The sequence below is a fragment of the Brienomyrus brachyistius genome, chromosome 13 (assembly GCF_023856365.1).
Source record: "Brienomyrus brachyistius isolate T26 chromosome 13, BBRACH_0.4, whole genome shotgun sequence".
NCBI classification, from domain to species: domain Eukaryota; kingdom Metazoa; phylum Chordata; class Actinopteri; order Osteoglossiformes; family Mormyridae; genus Brienomyrus; species Brienomyrus brachyistius.
Genome location: NC_064545.1, coordinates 16497582 through 16512894, shown reverse-complemented (window position 1 = coordinate 16512894; position 15313 = coordinate 16497582).

Here is a 15313-nt window from a genome sequence, read left to right as displayed (position 1 = left end):
TTTTGTATATTTTTGGGGAGAATGTGCTTTTTTTTTTAGGTCTTCCAGTGGCCTACACCCAGAAAGCCAAGGACAATGTCTCTGGACAACAATTTTCTCTCCTTTAATAAGTACACGCCTCAAAGCACAAGTTTAGCAAACGGCCACTCAGCGAGTTATTCTGACGTAACAACTACAGAACTCCAAGGCCAGTTAATATGCATGGGCGTGATTCGATTATTAATGGATCGCCATGATGGCCGTGCAGCACTAGATCCAACGTAAATCGATAGAAAAGGTCACATGGGCGGGTTTGTGGATAATTTACAGAGCTATCCAGAGAGTTGCTGGTTTAAAACTGGGACTGACGTAAGGCAGCCTCATATTTGTAAGTAACATGCAGTCAACAAACCTTGTGCAATTTTACTTCAGTTAAACTCTTAAAAACATAAAAGAGCATTTACAGCAAACAAGATTCATTATTCAGGCTGCACACTGAACCCTACACTGTACAGGCTGCACACTGAACCCAACACTGTACAGGCTGCACACTAAACTCCATACTATACAGACTGCACACTAAACCCGACACTCCTCAGGCTGCACACTCAATCCTACACCTTCCACACTGCACACTGAACCTTACACTGTACAGGCTGCACACTCAACCTCACACTGTACAGGCTGCACACTAAACTCCATACTATACAGACTGCACACTCAATCCTCCACCTTCCACACTGCACACTGAACCCCACACTGTACAGGCTGCACACTAAACTCCATACTATATAGACTGCACACTAAACCCGACACTCCACAGGCTGCACACTCAATCCTACACCTTCCATACTGCACACTGAACCCCACACTGTACAGGCTGCACACTAAACTCCATATTATACAGACTGCACACTAAACCCGACACTCCACAGGCTGCACACTCAATCCTCCACCTTCCACACTGCACACTGAACCCCACACTGTACAGGCTGCACACTAAACTCCATACTATACAGACTGCACACTAAACCCGACACTCCACAGGCTGCACACTCAATCCTACACCTTCCACACTGCACACTGAACCCCACACTGTACAGGCTGCACACTAAACTCCATACTATACAGACTGCACACTAAACCCGACACTCCACAGGCTGCACACTCAATCCTCCACCTTCCACACTGCACACTGAACCCCACACTGTACAGGCTGCACACTAAACTCCATACTATATAGACTGCACACTAAACCCGACACTCCACAGGCTGCACACTCAATCCTACACCTTCCACACTGCACACTGAACCCCACACTGTACAGGCTGCACACTAAACTCCATACTATATAGACAGCACACTAAACCCGACACTCCACAGGCTGCACACTCAATCCTACACCTTGCAGACTGCACACTGAACCCCACACTGTACAGGCTGCACACTAAACTCCATACTATACAGACTGCACACTAAACCCGACACTCCACAGGCTGCACACTCAATCCTACACCTTGCAGACTGCACACTCAGCCCCACACTGTACAGACTGCACACTAAACTCCATACTATACAGACTGCACACTAAACCCGACACTCCACAGGCTGCACACTCAATCCTACACCTTGCAGACTGCACACTCAGCCCCACACTGTACAGACTGTACACTAAACCCAACAATGTGCAGACTTCACACTCAACCCCTCGTGGTACTGCTGTCATAACAGAAGGCTGCAGCCCAGGGTCACTGTCAAAGCCAAAGGAGAATGATATACAGGGAGACGACGAATCAGAGACAGGCTGACACATTCGGCTCAGTCTCAGTTCCAAGAGGAAGAGCAATAATTATGCCCTGAACAGGATGCTGGCCCATCCTGTATGTTACAGTATGGTCCAGCGGTATTCCATAACAGAAAAATAATCCATATGTTGTGAAGGGAGAAAGATAAATCCTATTACAATAAATGCACTTGTGATATGATGTATTTACAGTAGAACACCCAAAAATAAGAATAAGACACAAAGTGTCTCATGACCAAAAACCAAATCCTAGATAGGGAATCAGCAATCATACTGTCAGTACCTTTTTTTATGGATGATATGAACCACAAGAAACCAGCACATTAGCCAATATGCACATTACTAGGTCCCAGACAAACTTTGAAATGTTGTAAGCCCAGAGCAATGCCAAAGTCTCTTCTCAATCATGTTATAATGCATCAGGTGACGCAGAAACGTCTTGGAAAAGCAGCCCAGTGGATGGTCGATGCCATCTTCATCCTTTTGTATGAGGACAGCCTCCACTCCGGTGCCACTCACGTCAACCTCAAGCTTCAAAGCACGACTGTAATTAGGAGCTGACACAACAGAAGAGCAACACAATAAGTCCTTTAAAGCTTCGAATGCACTTTGACAGTTTTCTGTCCATGCAAATTCATTTTGCGCCCACAGACGTTTACTGAGGCGTAATGGAACTTCTGAAAAAATTCAAGAAATACAGCAATAATAACCAGCTATGCCTAAAACATCTTTCTAAGACCTTAGCTTCCATTGGGTGAACTTGTCCTTGCCTGTTTTGCCCAGATATGTAACAGGAGCACAACCAAATTCACATATCTTCATATTAAGAGTAGGAGAAGCCTTATGCAACCAAGATAGAACTAGAAAGTATAGTGTATGTGCTGTGACCAAGTAGGTGAAAAAAATCACGATATCATCGAAGATTGCACCATAATCATCAGCCCCATCCAAAACCTGAGTAACTAATATCTGAAATGTTGCTGGAGCATTGCGAAATCCGAAAGGTAAAGCCTTGTATTGCATAAAGCAGTTAGGCGTGGCAAAAGCAGATATTTTGGATAACGGGCGCGGCACACAGCCACGGAACAGAAACATCGTAAAATTCAGCCAACAAAAACAACTCATTTTTCCAGCAAAGTTCAAACTGTTCCAACAAAGGAGAAGTAGTAAAACGTTCGAAGCCAAACCGAGGCATTATCAAGTACTCCAACCTCACCCCACACCGAAGAGAAACTGGCAGACAAAAAGGAAAACAAAGGAAAAGAGCAGAGGACGAGCCCCCAGTTTCTGTTTCGGTACGGTCTAGGGGGATACCATAACAAAGAATGTATCTGCTGTGAAGGGGGAAAGATTAAACCTATTACAATAAATGTACTTTTGATATGTTTGATTTACAGTTACTGGTGACAGACATTTACCCAGCTACAGTCGGAACGGAAGATGACAACTGAAGCGACAAAAATAATATTTAATTTACAAACAGATACTAGGGCAAACAAGACCAAGTAAGGGAACAAGCAATACCATCATCCGAACACTGAGCAAACATGATACACTGAAAAGCTGAATAGAAGGGCGTACATCAAATCACAAAATGAATATCAGAGAGCGCGCAGGCTCAAGCGCAGCGAAAATTCACATTTTTTAAAGTGTGGTGGCAGCTTAATCCACATCAACACCACAACACATACATGTAGCATACACATAAACATACACACACCCACACATACACACGCAATTATACACTATAACCAGATATTATCCTGACTGCACCTTTTTGGATTGTGAAAACACAGTATAGCACCCGTGGGACATGCATGATCAGGGTTAATAATGACAGGGTTAAGTAACCATGGTTAAATGTAATACAGTTTCCCCATCAGTAAATGAATGTCTACTGTAAGAATAAGGTGCATCTCAAGTGAAAAAACTGAATAAATGCACACAGGGATCAAGTGTAGGAATGAGGAGTCAGAGGATCACTCCTAACTGCTTTATGCAATACAAGACTTTACCTTTCGGATTTCGCAATGCTCCAGCAACATTTCAGATATTAGTTCATCTCGCTCTTACTCAAAGCCCACGGCAAACGCTGCTGCGTAACGATGAATCAGGATGGCATAAAACGTACACTACAAGGCAAATCTCATTCAGCAGGACACGCTTTGCTGTGAAGTGACGCCACTGGGCACTCTCTCTGCCCCGCACAGCAGCACAGCGCGCCCAAGCAGCTCACACCCACGCTGGGTGCCGAAACCTCTGACCTGCCTCAGAGGTATGCCTCTGACTGCCTGGAAGTGAGGCCGCTTCGAACTCGGGGGTAGGGCAACGCGGCTCCCAGCGTGCCTTCAAAGCAATCGCATCCCATGCCTCCGTACAAAAATTGGAAAGGTCAGCAGGTCATCCATGAAATTTACTGCTGAATGTAAAATAAACTGGAGCTTCAGAGTTTATCGGCACATGTATGGGCAGCCATTTTCCACAGAGGCCAAAGACACTGTTAACCATAAAAATGTCATTCAGAACACCAGGTTTTGAAAGGTGGGCCGTGGTGAGGTACTGCAGATTCACCATCATGTTTCACAGTCAACCAGTACTGCAAGGATGATGGCAGCTCTTTCTGGCAGCATGCTTAAATTATATAAATAAACTTACAAAAGAAGATGGTGATCGTCTCTTACAACAAACTAAGACTGCTGCATAAACAGTGTGTAATTATCTGGGGCATTCAATGGGCTACACTTAGGTGAGTAGAGTGGAGCTCCTTTGAGTTATTAGGGTTCCCTACACAGTGGCCAGCACCATAGCCTCGCACCTATAGTGTTCAGTAGAGTTCAATTCAATTTGCATAATACATTTTCACATTACATTGTCTCAAACTGCTTTACGCTCTCCCCTGCCCAAAGCAGGACCTAGACTCAAAGGGGGAGCCCATCCACTAGGGGCTGGCAGAGGAAGTTAATCTTAAGATTTGAGTCTCAAAGCGGGGGGGAAGGCAGGTGCTGGTGATGCTTCAGATGGCATGACGAACAGTGGTGAAGCAGCAAGGCAGGCAGGAGAGACGTCACAGGCAGCAGGGCGGGCAGGAGACGTCATAAGCAACAGGGCGGGTAAGAGAGACGTCACAGGCAGCAGGGAGGGCAGGAGAGACGTTACAGGCAGCAGGGCGGGCAGGAGAGATGTTTGAACTGCCCATAGCATGTGATCTGCGCACATGTGCCCCATGAAGAGCTGATCTGTGCCCTCTGCTACCTAGCAAATGCTGCAAGTCCCCCAGAGATGTCCAGCCTTGTGCCCTGAGCTTCCTGCGATAGGCTACGGGCTTCATGTAACAAAGGTACTTAATATTAAGTACCTTGTCCATCGATGAAACTACAGTTTTCCTCCCCAAGATGTAAACCAGTAATCGACTGATATCACACCAAGCTCCTCTAACCCTGAACTGCATTCGTGGGACGTTTCCTCTGGCCGCCATTCGCACTGCAGTGATGAGCGAGCTTAGGTAAATCAGGCTGATGTTATTCATTTGCACAGAGGTGCCCGGGCTGCATAGCATGCCATCATTTCTCCTCTCTTATCCGTTTACGCAGCTGGATGCACTGTTCTGTGACAGGTCCTCTCCGCACCAGGCCACACCGTCGATTCCAAACCTAGGAGACCCTCTATAGTCACCCTGGGGCTGCGCTTATTGGCAAAGGCTTTAGACAATGGTCTTCCGAGCCATTAAACACAGACAAGGAGATGGGGAGCGATTTAATGCTGCCTCGTCCCGCTGGGGGGCTCAAATGTCTCCAAAGAGGAGCGGGGGGAGGAGAGAGATATCAGTCTCCTTCATTACTTAACCCCTGCCAGGATAGAAGGCACAAGAAAGAGCTATTAAAGAGCTATGATTTTGTGGGGGCTCCGAAAATTCAAGGGAGCACATTTGACAGGTGACACGCACAGAGGATGCATGTAGGTCAAAGAGCAGAGGTTAGAACGTGGCCTGCAGCCTCGGCAGCCCCTAACCCACGTCTGCACCATTAGCTGGCACTATCGTTGGAACCTAAACACCCTTGGCGTGGGACTTCTCTCACCAGCTGGCATCATTCATCTTCAACTCTATCAGCTGCAGCATGTAATCCGACAACCAGCCTTATTTTCTCTGCATTTTTAAATGTTCCTTTTTCTCACTCCTTCCTCTTTGTATTGGGTCTTCCTTACCCCCTTTCCTCCCAACCTCCACATCCCCATAGCTTATCGTTAAATCGAAAGGGGGGCTGCCATCACAGGAACCTCTAATTACAAGCTTAAACTCAACTATGGGTTGTTGGCCCCGGTGGGGTGTGCGAACCCCGCAATCTGCACTCTCAGTCTACAGCTGACCGGCCAACGAAATGCAACTGGCCTTTTTCTGCTGATGGTTTGAACAAGCTATTCCTAACAGGCACTAACAAGCTTACAGAGCGCAGTGCCCACTGGCAGGGGCAGCTGCTTCTACCTGTGAGCGCACCACATATTGTATATTCTACGTGCTTAACGTGAGGCACCGAGCCTCTTTCACAGTTGGAGCCGAAAGTGAGATATTACACTTCAAATGCTTAGCGTCGATAGGCTGTTAAAACATTCATGTCAGGGGAGTGTTTCACACCCTGCCTGGAGTTCCCATCATCTTCTGAGCTGCAGGAGTGAGGTCGCTCCACTTCTTACCACCTTGTACAAAGGCTCCCACTTCACCTGCTGCCTGAAGACCCTCCTGGCCCCAGCAGACATTAAATCTCGTTCAGCAACTTTCCTGTTTCAGCTCTATTATGGGATTTCCAGGGACGTAATGACCTTTCACCCTCCAGGGGATGATGACCACATAAGCCAGCATGCCAGGGAGGCACATACAGTAGGGGGCGCCAGACAGCCTACCTTTTCTCTCGGCCGGTGGTTAGTGGCGAGGGCCCCCCCTCTCGATACCCAGTGCATCCTGCCAGGAGCTTCAGGAAGCCCAAGTGCCACATATCATGGAGGAAGGAGTGAAAAGCTCCGCAGAGGCAGCTGGGCGGAATATGGACTGAATTAGCTGACGGTGACGACCAAAATGGATGAGCTGGCCCAGACTTCAGGCCTCATGTCTACTCTGGCTGCAGTGTGTACATCGAGATGCCCCTGCGCTCTGAGCCAGTGCTGAAATCCCAGCTGTGTGAGGCAGCAAACCCAGAGGGCTTTGCAGCTCAATCTCCCCTCCACCGCGATCCGCAAACCCCCCTGGGAGCCGGCCTCCCTGTCTGCCGGCGCTGCCGTGTCGCTCCCCCTAATCACACGCTCCCGGATGCTCCCTCTAGGTTTGCTTCTCCCAGCCAAGCTTTCGTTTACAGCGGAGCATCTCCCCAGAATTCAGCAGCATGGAGTTATTAGTCTCACTCGCTTCGGCCGGTCTACCTCTCAGTTCTCATTCAGCTTCAGCAATCGGCCAGAAAGCCCTACGAAGTGGGGGCCGCGTTCACGTGGGGGGTAGACACAGGGCATCTCTGCCGGCCACTATACACCCCGACTCCTTTGCAAATTAACCTGTCAACTGCTTGTCCTTCTCTCCAAGACTTTCCAGATAACTTAAATGTAAATGTAAAAATTTAATGTAAAAGGTCTGTTGTTTTGGATGTATGAGGTAATAATACCGGAGGTAGACATCACCCCCATGCCCCCCCTGGATCCTGTGCCTCATTGAGCTCATTGTTAGGCAAATGCCTCTCGCTAAACAGTATAAATAGTGTTTCCCTGTTAAAGCCAGATGCAGATTGGCACTGAGTCACCCCACCCCCCGCAGCCAGAGACAGGGAGCCGGCCCCCCAGCATCCGACGGCCCACTGTGGTTCCAAGGACATGGGGAGTCTCTGGCCTGTTCCTGGAACCCGCTAGGTGGGATGCCAGGCCATCGGAGGGCACAGGCTAACAGCGGAATGCTCCTTCCCTTGACAGTAAAAGCTGGGGAGGAAGGAGTGGCTGTTTCTGGGGGTGAAAGGTCGCCCCACAACACCGACACTGAGCCGCCATGCCACCTACAAATCAACCCGGGCAGGTAAGTGTATAATTACTTTGCCAATTTTGAAACGTCCTTCTCCGTGTTTTGCTTTTGATTAATTATTAAATGCCTTACCCCGCCCCCCCCCCCCCCCCGCCCCGTACCCCCCCACGTCCCACCAGTTACACTTTATCCCAGAAAGTCAGGTAAACAAGCTGCACTTCTGCGCTCATTAATGCAGACATGCCCACATTTAAAGTGAGGTGATGCTACGAAATTAATATTCAGTGACTAAGCAGGCAGCCTATTACACACACACACACACATAGATACAGACACACAGTTTCTACAGGACGCCCCCCCCCGCTTCCCCACATCCCACCTCCATCTCATGCCTGATAGTAAAACACCCCTGCCTGCAGAATGCTAATTTTGGCCAAGGGTATGAGAAGGGAATGTGAGTAAGGGAGCCCACAGAAATGGGCAGCATGTCATAGATACGAAACGAAAATATGCATAGACCTCTAATACCAAGAAATGCAGAAAACTAGCTAGTCTATCTTCATATTAATTTCTTTATAGTCTATCTTTACATTAATATTATTGAATATAGAAATAGCATCATAGCAGTAATTGCATTTGCATATAACGTACATACATCCATTGCTTTGCTGCTTATTCAGCGATGCCAGTCTGTCACAGGGCACATGCATACATAATCGCACTTTAGGGGCAATTTTTAGCAACACTAGTTAATCCCACCAGCATGCCTTGAGACTGTAGCAGGACACCCACATGTCACAGGGGGAACATGCAGACCCTACGCACACAGAGCAGTGGAGGGATTTGAACCCCCCCATCCTGGGAGCTGTGAAGTCACGGTACTATCCACTGAGACACTGCACTGTACCTACGGCATTATGCAAACAGAGGATTTTTGTGCAAGAGACAATTTCACGGCAGAAAAATGTAAGCTATGTAGGAATATGTCTGTTAGTCTATGAGCATATAAATCAGTGGGAATATGGGATTTAAAGGCACCTGTCTTTGTGCATGCAGATCCTGCTTTGAGCGCAGCGGGGTAACGTCGTGGATCAGAGGCTGGGTGAGGAGGCTGTACTGAGAGCTTAGGAACTTTGCAAACTTGCGAGATGGGAAGATTTTGCTTGCATGCGTTCACTCTGCATCCAGCAGATCCTCTGAGACTTGGGCGAGGCACAGTGTCCAGAATAAATCGCCTCTCAAGCTCCATTTTGGTCTAACAATGATGTTATCGGGAAATAATGGAAAAAGACCATTTGGGAGTTTTCTGTCATGCGGATTACGGGGGGCATTCAATACTTTATCTACGTATCACCGGAGGCAAGAGGTCATTGAGTCTCATGTCTGAAGTAAGGAAGATGACATTTATGTCACTTAAATTTATAATATATACAGAAGTTTAACACACATTTCCTGCACATTTTTGTGCACATTTCTTTAGCAAATACTGTAGGAGTTTTACCTACACTGGCTGTTTTCTTGATTTTGAGGATCACCAAAGATCAGCATCAGAATCCTGGGGGAGCCTGTACTACTGTTCATTACAGCAGAAGCTGACAGGCCGCTAACAGACACTCACGCCACTCGACCTCTAAGGCAGTGAAGCAGAAACCCCCAGGGAAACCTGCTTCATAGTGGGCAGGTTTTGGGCCATTTGGTGTTAGTGGTGGGGGGGGGGGCGGGCGGGTACAAGCAAGTGCCTCCAATAAGCCGTCCCTCACTCAGGGTTACTCCCCATGACCCGCCAAGCCCTAACCCGCACCTTATGCATTTCGGCTTTGCGAGAGGGTCTCCAAGGAGACGGAGATGCTCCACTCGTCTGCGGCAACTGTCATGTGACTCCCAGCACATCTAAAAATAGACCAATTTGCTCAGACGGGGCAACCAAGCTTGTCATAAACACTGTATTTAAACAGCAAGGACGCGAGTTCGCACAAACCAAATAAACCCACGGAGGCACGATTTTCTAACGGCTGCAACACATTTTTTAGAACTGAAAGCAGTGACAAGTTACTAAGTCATAAGCACCATCAGGCCAATTTATGACAGCACATGCAGAAAATATGCCTGTGGGTAACCACAGCTACAATATTAAGATATGCACATATTTCCAGGTGAGGTACCTTAAATGTACTGTGCTAACCCTCTCCCTCCATATCATCTGCTGTCGTCAGTGCACCCTGCCAACCTTACAAGCATCATGGTCTCTCGTGAGGATTTTTATGTATTAGCTTTTTTATTTATAGTTTTCAGGATTCACTGAGTTCCAGCTCTCACATGACAGACACTTAGCACTTTATATTTAGTCCTTCGAGTGACGGCACTACCACAGGACCGAATAAGTGGGGGTGCCGGAGAATCCTCTGTGCAGCGACATGCTGCCAGACTTAGAACTTCTCACTGCAGCACAGTAGTGGAGCAGCTGGGTGCCAAGCGGACAATGCTCTGCGAGATACGCGACAACAAACACCCTCCTCATCATCTGCCAACAAATTACCTGCTACCTCTTTTAGAAATGTGGGCATATGGAAACAAGACATGTAGGAAGCGGACAAGAAGGATAAAGAAACATACAAAATGGATAAGAAGAAAATAATATGCAGGAATTGGACAAAAAGGGCACAAAACATGCTGGAAATGGGCACACAGGACATATGAGAAGTGGGCACTCAGGACATGTGGGAAGTGGGCACTCAGGACATAAGACATGCGGGAAGTGGGCATAGAGGACGTATGAGAAGTGGGCACTCAGGACATGTGGGAAGTGGGCACTCAGGACATAAGACATGCGGGAAGTGGGCACAGGGGACACAGGGACAGCAGGAAGTGGGCACTCAGGACATAAGACATGCGGGAAGTGGGCACAGAGGACACAGGGACAGCAGGAAGTGAGCACTCAGGACATAAGACATGCGGGAATTGGGCATAGAGGACACAGGGACTGCAGGAAGTGGGCACTCAGGACATAAGACATGCGGGGAGTGGACACAGGGACTGCAGGAAGTGGGCACTCAGGACATAAGACATGCGGGAATTGGGCATAGAGGACACAGGGACTGCAGGAAGTGGGCACTCAGGACATAAGACATGTGGGAAGTGGGCACAGAGGACACAGGGACTGCAGGAAGTGGGCACTCAGGACATAAGACATGCGGGAAGTGGGCACAGAGGACACAGGGACTGCAGGAAGTGGGCACTCAGGACATAAGACATGCGGGAAGTGGGCACAGAGGACACAGGGACAGCAGGAAGTGGGCACTCAGGACATAAGATATGCGGGAAGTGGGCACAGAGGACACAGGGACAGCAGGAAGTGGGCACTCAGGACATAAGACATGCGGGAATTGGGCATAGAGGACACAGGGACTGCAGGAAGTGGGCACTCAGGACATAATAATAAAAAAATTAAAATAAAAATAAAGGGACACCAGTAAGTTCTCACATCATAAGAACCCAGTGGTAATCCTCAGACCGGCCACTGGGTGTCGCACTGCCTCGTGCACGCCCACTGACCTCTCACTTGAGAGAGCGTGCCAATGGGTCCCTGCCGAACGAGCCGCGCAAAGCAGCTGGTGATCCATCTGCTGTGACACGCGCTGTAATCTGTCTCTCCAGAATGGCAGGTGGCAGGGGGGCAGAAATTTCATATGAAAAAGACAAGCAGGTATGTAATTTCAAGTGACACCCCAAGAAAGCTTTTCAAGAAGACCATTACTTGGAGTGTTACATAAACCAGCTATTTGTGAAGATAAGCCTGTGCGCATCAAAGGGAGAAAGCATTTTTAATCAAATAAAATACGTAGTTAAGACAGCTTATTATGCTAGTGAACATATAAAAAAATATACTCTTTGTACTCCTTGTCTATTTAAATCATATTCACTGGAAATATGCTGGAAAGCTAGAATTTTCTCCTGGTCACACTGAGCTATTTAAATTAGATATATGAGACAATCGCATTATTGGAGAGTGAACGTGAATCTGCATAGTTTCCTGCTAAAGTCTGTGTGTTCCTTTGCAGAGTCCTGATTTAGTACGCCCCAGCCTGGCTTTGAAACGCTCCTGTCATGCATGTACTGCCTGACAATCGCTACCAAGGTTACGTACCACCATCAGAGGTGAGCTGAGAAATGAAATATTGTAATAAGCTTCAGGATATTCCCGCGCTCAGCAAATCAGGCATGCACACAAACACACCCACACAGACAATGGCTAATCTAATACACATGCTCATTTGGCTGATTCACATCCTTGTAAATCACAGTAAGCCATATTGATATGATACAGTACTTCTGCTAAGCCTGACCACAGGCCAAAAGAGAGTGAAGCACTGCATGTTGTTGTGTAGTATTCTGCTAGCTAACTCTATAAGCAACGACTGTGCCAAGGCCCTAAGGGAACAGCATCTCATGCAGTAACCACTCTCCTCATGGTTTAAGCACCTATTTGCAGGGAAGACAAACAGAGAACCAGTTTGGGGCTTAGCTGGTCCCTTATACTAAAAAACCTAGGTGGTTGGGTATCTGCAATGCTACTCCAGTCCACAAACTGTCCTGTGGTTCTAGAGTACTGGTCCACTGTTTGTCCCAATCAGAACTGGCATCTTTTGGCGAGCTTGTTCAATGGATAAAAATTGAATTTCATTGAGCCAGACTCAAGGTTATCATGAAAGGAAGTAAGGAATCCTCTGTGCACAGGCTGCTTCCTTTAGCTATCAGTGAGGCACAGCGCATACTGTTACTTACAGCACAATAAACCCACAAGGCCAAACCAGTGGACACACAGCTGAAGGGCCAGTCGGCACAGATTGGGAAAAGTGATGCCACGCCTACAACAAGTCCCAGCAAGCCACTGCACACGCGAGTCAGAAATAAACGTGAAATTCTACGTCAAAACTGAGATATGGTCAAGCAGACAGACAGACAGACAAAGGAACAGCCAAGGACACTGTCAGCAATTAAAAAAACGACACGGTTTTATTTGTATGCGATCGATAAACACTTGCAAGAACGTTCCTGGGGAGGCTGCGTGTGAGGACCTTCCCCAGTGACGCTCCAAGACAGAGACAGATTACAATTGTTCCAGGAGGATGACCACAAAAAAAAAATAAAAAATACCGCATCACATCAACAGCCTTCCTTTCTCCTCACAGACACCCCCGCAGAGACTGGCTCTTCTGCAATCAGAGTCCAAATGTTTTAAACGTAAAAGTGGACAGCATTGCGTTCACGCCCACCCCCAAAGCCCCCACCTCACCAAAAACCAGATTCTTAATGATTCGGTGACCTCAGTTACAAGTGAAGAATCATCAAGCTTGTCCACTCGCTTGCACCATTCTTTACGTACCTCACTTACAAACAGTGAAAAGAATTCAGGTTTTTTCTCTCCATGGCAAATGAGAACAGGGGTGAACACCAGTGTCAAACTCATTCCAGTTTAAGGGCCACATTGGACCCAACCCAATCTCAAGTGTGCAGGACAGAGAAAAACTGTGGATTATAGGCTAATAACACTTTAGCAAAACATTTAATGTTCGTTTTTCCTCATTTATGTAAGAATTAGGATAGCGCAGTACATTCTGAATATACAAACAGGTTGATCATTAATCACCTACTAATCATGAACAGACTGCAATGCCTTATGAAAAATGTTCATTTTCTAAAGTATGGTCACCCCCATATAGGCTATCCTCACATAAAATTAAGGATGATTAATGATGCTAATCAAAATATGATTACCAGTATAATGCAAGATTAACCATACAGTATCTGGTAACAAACCGTAACACTTCAGCATCACCTTCATCTCAGTTTTGCCAAGACAGCCTGCAGTTCAAAGTTTATACATTCAAGTAGTAATGAATTTTAAAAAAATTACAAAAGGTGAGACCTGAAATACTGGCTTCTCCTTAGACTTGTTGGCTGAAGCCTGATGGCTTTCAAATCACACAATTCACAATTCTCTTCACAAACTGACAGTTTAGCACCACTGGGAACCACCTGTCACTGTTATGTACCATAAGTTTTACCAGTTTTATGTACCGTAAAGTTTTGGGGGCACACATTCCTTATCAGCTTCGCCGATCATTGATCGACCTCACCCTTTCGATGGCTCACCTCAAGATTCCAGCCTAGATCTCCTCGACAAACATCACACTTCCAGCCTCCAATATGAAATAGACCGCCAAAGCCGAAGCAGGACCATGACTCTCTCTATTGATCTTTGTGCTTTGTGATTATTCTGGTTTTGCTTATTTGTGTGGGATTTTGGTTCGTTCCCGGTCTTTTTGCTCCTTACTTTGCCCTCAAACTGTCGCTAATTCGTTGTACGTGTTTGTCTGGTTATCGATCTCTTTGCGGGCGTGTATTGGCTACAATTCAGTCCGAACTTCGGTTCTGATGCCTCAGATACTTCTGTATATAACATGTGTATGTCGTAAGGAGTGACTACCGTTTTCCTTTTGAAGTGTTTGTGTGTGCTCAGACGGGGAGTTAGGGTGGGAGGTCATTATTTTGTTCTGTTTGTACAGGGAAGTTACTTTGGGATCCTTCTGTTAGGTTGTTTTGTTCGTTATTTTGAGTCACCACGCTGAAGCTTTATACATACATGTTCGGTGCTGTCAGTCCTTGCAAATACACAGCCATTTATACAAATCCCTTGTGAATACCATCCTTTTCCTTTAATCCACACACCCATTCTGTTACTCCCCAAACCCCTAGACATGGGATTGTAACAGAATTTGGGGGCTCGTCTGGGATCGTCTCGCTTTGGGTGCGAGAGGTCCAGAACTCTGCGCTTGTTTTGACTGGCGTGGCACCGGTGACAGCTCGATGGAACAGGGATTGTGAAGGGATCCCCCTCAACTTGACTCGCCCAGAAAGGACATTCTCCTTATGATCCAGCTTTGGGAAGTGGAGCTAGAGATCAAGAAGCAGGAACACCAAGCCGGGCTGCTGCGGTTACAGGCTTTGTAGATGGAGTCCGACAAAGAGATAGCCCTGAAGTGGTTGTGCATTGAACAGCAGAGGCCCAAGCCTCTCTCTCGGTAAGGTAAGCTCTCCGGTTGTACCTTCCCGGTCTTTAGCCAGGCCCTACCGTGGCGCTACCTGCTTGCGCTACTGGTTTGCCCGAGGATGCTCCTCAGCCCCAGTCTTCAGCAGCCACACCCGAACCCAGAAATGGCTTTCATGCCTGTGTTTCTGGAAAATACGGTAGACACCTACTTCCCGATATTTGAGCACATTGCTACTGCTTTAGAAAGGCCAAAACATTTATGGCCGTTGTTTTTGCAGAGCAAACAGGTGTGTAGACTACCTATTTACTTGAAAACAGTCTTGCTATCCTCAGTTGCAGTCCCTGGAGTTCACACTGATTGTTTGTTCCGAAGCCTGATGTCACTGTTCGTTTTTGCACCGACTATAGAAAGGTGACCACTGTAACCAAACCTGATGCCTTTACCTAGGACAGAAGATTGCGTTGACGACTTTGGGCCCGTTAAGTA